Consider the following 5,095-nt stretch of genomic DNA (forward strand, 5'->3'; position numbering starts at 1 on the left):
TTCATTCCAAGTTGAAGGGAAGTTCAGGTAATATTTACTAAGAGTTTAACCCTCTGATCTACTTTGTGCCGACTGTGTAGGAGTAATGTCATCAGATTTTAATTACAACTCCACAATAGGGTTGAAACTAAATATTTTTATTGTCGATTAATCTGCCAAATATTTTCTATATTACCAGATTAATCGTTTGATTTATAATATGTGAAACAATAGTGAAAACTGTCCAACGTGATGTCTTTAAAAGTCTTGTAATTTCAGTCCACAACTTTGAGAAGTTGGGCCATAATTCATAGATTTCCCCCACAGCTCAGATGTTAACTGTGTTGAAAGCCTGCAAAGGGTGTGACGCAGTGACCTCACTTCATTTTTGCAGACCTCTGGTTCTTTACTTTACTTTTAACAAAACTATCACACAAAACGCACAGTTTACCAGAGAAGAAAAACTCTGTTGTGTTGGCTTATTCTTTGGGTAATATGAGAAGCACAACAAGTTGAATCCTTACGAAGCCATCTAAGGAAATGCTGCTCACATACTTACTGTTAATAGGTAATGTAATTAATCTGAACTGTTCATCATGACATCGTGTCAAGACAAAACCGCAATTTGGTTTATCTGGTGGCACACATAACCTCCTGCACTCGACATCTTTACCGGCATGCTTTTCCAAAGACCACCACAGGGTGGCAGTAGGGACCTTCTGGTTAGTGGGAGATGAACGACACACAGTCAGACACACACACACACAGAGAATTTGAATTGAACCAAATTGTTATTGAGTGTTTTTATATCATTGCTGATAACACTAATATTATTATTATCATAGTATTAATATTATTTTTGTCTTTAATTAATATCAATCATCTGTTTAAAGTATTAACCTTGAGTGATGTCCTTTGTTAACACCAGTTTCTTTCATTAACACACCAGAGAAACACATTTGGAAAGAAATAAAGAGACATACAATTTAGAGAAGATAGACATAATATGGAAAAAAAAATGATGTAAATTACTGAGGGAGAGATCAAATAATATTATTACTAACAAACAATTTACACTTTGTTGTGCAGAGGTAGAGGGTGAATGAGGGAGAGAAGAAAAAAGTGAATAAAAAAGGAGAAAAAAAGAAGAAATGTTACAAATAAAGGATGATGGAGGCATGAGGAAAATGTGCAGAGTCGATGAAGAGAGTAGCCGAGGGAGAAAAGTGAGAACGGGGGGGGATTAAGAGAGAGGTCAGGCTGTGGATTGTGTCCTTCTCATATTATGTGATGATGGACTGAGGGCGTAGAGAAGGGAGAGAAAGAGGGAGGAAGAAGGAAGAATATATAAAAGAGGGAGAGAGAAAAAAAAGAGAGGGGGTAGGTATTGTTTTTGTGGCAAATTGATGTGATCCATCTGAGCCATGTGACTCCTGCAGCACACTCCCTGAGTGACCAGCGCCATGCCACACCCAAGGGCAACTGGAATTGTATTGTGGGCCCCCCTTTCTTCTGCTCTTTTCTTCTTCTTTTTCTCCGGCAATAAGAGACGATGTATGTCCTCCATTTTGCCACGGCAGTGACCAAACAAAACGACAGCCTGTTGTTATATGTATCGCAGTCCTTTTCCCCCTAAAAATATATTCACACACACACACACACACACACACACACACACACACACACACACACACACACACACACACACACACACACACACACACACACACACACACACACACTCTGAGAGGTAGGCTTGCTTCCCGGGTCATTTTCCTGGGAGTTGCTGCTTTATTGTGCTCGCTGATCCGATTTCCCTCCCTCCTCTCTGGTGTGATTTCTCTTTCTGTTGCTCCGGCCAATCTTACAGCCACGGTTCACCTGGAAAAGAAGAATAGTGTGACCTCTACACCAAAACACCAGCACTAACAGCAGCAAAAACACGGCATAATAATACTTTCACTTGGAGGAGTGGGAATAATGCGTCTTCATGATCTATCTGGGCCATATCACATAAATGAATCATGTTATTACGCAGGAATTGGGGGAGACCAGGGGAGACTGTGGGCTGCAGGCGAGTGCAGGAGATTTCAGCGAGGAGTGTTGGCCATGAATGCTGGTGTTACTATTACAATTCAGAAATGTTTTTTTATTGCTCTGTTCAGTAATTCCCCTAAATTACTGATCATACACAGTGATAAACAAAACAAAATGAATTTTCAACAAATCATATGGAGAGACCAAAACCAACAATGAACATTTTTGTGTCTCAAAGCCTCATATATCTTCCTCCACTGTGCCATAGAGCTCCATTGTTGTCCAACACTATTAAAAGGGAGCCACACTGTTGCACTGGGACATGTTCCTTCATTATTAACACACACACTCACTGTACTTTATTTGGACTAAATACCACACACACCGCCCTGCTGCTGGAAATACTCACTCTCGCACCAAATGTGTATTAATAGTTTGAGTCTTTTTTGTTAAAAACTAGATGTCCAGATGTTTTAGGATATACTGGGCCTTAAACATTTGTGAGCAATTTTAAGATTGAGGAGGAATCAATGAGTAATATTTTTGTAAACTAACACAAACACATTGTTGGTTCTGGTCTTTATTCACAATAAAAAGAATAACATCGGCCTTATCCTTTCAACCAATGTGAGAAGTTGGCTAGCTTAAATTCCGTATAAATGGTATCATGAACACAGCACAGGTACTGTACTGTACTGGTTCTCATTCATAAGCACTATCAGGCATAATCATTTGAATTTCGTTTTTTTTATCAGAAAATGACATAAAATGTCAACATTGTTAAAAATAATGGTTTCCTGGGTGAATATATGTCAGAAATGGTTTAAAATTCTTAAATTGAATTCTTAAATAAAATAAAATCATCGTCTTTACTTCAAGTCGAATGTGTTTAGTTGACGTTGCCAATGAGCCTGTGCGTCCATGAAAGAAAAGAAAAAGAAGTTGGAATTAAGTGTGTAAAAGAAAGAAAGACTCCTCCAGGAGTAACTTCACTGAACACTAACTTAATTCAACGTTGCTCTCGCGGTCCTCTGTCCTTGGCTCCCCTCCAACAAAAACAAATAGCATATCATCACGACATGTTGTCTGCTATCAGTAAGGAAGGAACACTCACACCCTTCTCAGAGAAATCCAGGCGAGACATCTATTTATCGCCTTTCCTCGCTTTCTTAAATTTGAAGTTTTCAAACAAAAAAGGAAAAGTCAGAGGCTGGAGCGACATTAGCGACATTATAAGGCCTGTTTTCCCCCAGCCAGGCAAATTAATTACTTATTGATCAAGAGAGCGGGTGAATAAAATGAAGTGAATTAATAAATAAGTGAAGAGAGCGGGCCATATGTGGGCTACTTGTTCACATTTGCAAACATCATGGATGGCAGATTCCATTTGTTTTCCATTTCATTACTACCAAAACAGGGCCCTGTATAGGCACAGTGGAACTTAAGAGTTCATTTGTTACTTTATGATACTTTTAAAAGGAAATGTGAGGACAGCTGCTAAATGAAACCCTCCATGCTAATATTTCTGAGGGGATATAATCACATTTTAGACATCTGAAAAACCCTGCAGTATTAAAGCCCATGTTTAAAGGAGCAATTAAAACAAATTAATTCCCTCCTTTTAATGATCAGTTGTTTTGAATTATACGAATAATTAAATGGCAATAATTCTATCTTTCCTTTAATAACGCTCCTGCTGTTGGAAAGTTGTGCGCTGATTGGAACCTCCCTTAAAACTTGCAAAGTACATATCATTAGGCCTTGGTCCAGGATAGTCCGGCTAATAAACAATTATTTATAACAAATTATTGCCTAATGTATCAAATTAACAACATGCAGCATGTGAGATTTATACACCATGCTCGCCACATTTATTACATTTACTTAAGGTATTCAGCGACACACACATTTGGTGTAAAACACATCTTTTTTTTTTATAGATGCTTTTTTATGGTGGAATATGTGAGATTAACAGTGTGAAGTGTGTTTTTGTTTGCTTGATTTATGGACACTATAAAGTCATGTTTATTGGGCCGGTGCAAATAATTAAATGGTGGAGTTTTAAGTGCAATATTCACCTAATGTAAAAAAAGAACGGATGGAAATATTACGTCGTAAAGTTGGGAGTTATCTCCAAAGTCAAGGAGTCAAAATATTTACGTCGATAAATCTGTCCTTAACACCTCGCAGCTAACAGGGTGGACGCCCGACCAGTTGGCTTTTGAAGCAGCAGGACTGAGATGAATGTTGGCGGGAGATGCTGCAGTTGTTTTTCATCACTTCTAATTGCCTTTTTACCCTCCAGTATGGAGAGTTTAGGACAAAGAGGAGGACAAGTTACCAGACACACACACACACACACACACACACATAGAGATGCACAGCAATGCCCTGATTCCATTTGTTTCATTTGGCAGAGAACAACACAAGTACACAACCTCCTGGCCACAAACACGCACATGCAAAATTCAACCTATGTATACACAAGAACACACACACACACGCACACGCATACGCACACGCACACACACACACACACACACACACACACACACACACATACATACACACACACACACTGTATGTGTATTATAAGCATGCATGCACACACTCAAACAAACATTCACCCAACTAGGTCAGAAGCAGCAAAGACTGCACTGAGTCAGATTGATTCCTTAAGATATTCATAGTAATCTTAAAATTCCTGCTTGTTTGGTAATAAGACACTTTATCATCACATGCAGTGACAAGGTACATTAGTCTTGACCTGCCACAGGGGCGAAAAAGAGAAAAAAAAAGGGATGCAGTTTGATCACCATAACAACCAGTTTATTGATTAGAACAATGTGTGGCTGTATGATGTGTCCAGCACGGATTCTGCTCTCTGAGAGGGAAGGTGAGATGAAGAGGAAGAAGGGCACAAGAACCCAAAAAGAAAGACGACAGCTGTGTTTGCACGTGCACAACTTGTGTGTGTGTGTTTTGTCTCAGTCGCCCTCTCTCTCCTGTCCCAGCAGGGACTCACAGAGGAAGATAAATGTCTGCTTTGCAGAAATCCAATAGACATTCCAGTGCATTC

Source organism: Cottoperca gobio, chromosome 3 (genome assembly GCF_900634415.1).
Source record: "Cottoperca gobio chromosome 3, fCotGob3.1, whole genome shotgun sequence".
Taxonomy (NCBI): Eukaryota; Metazoa; Chordata; class Actinopteri; order Perciformes; family Bovichtidae; genus Cottoperca; species Cottoperca gobio.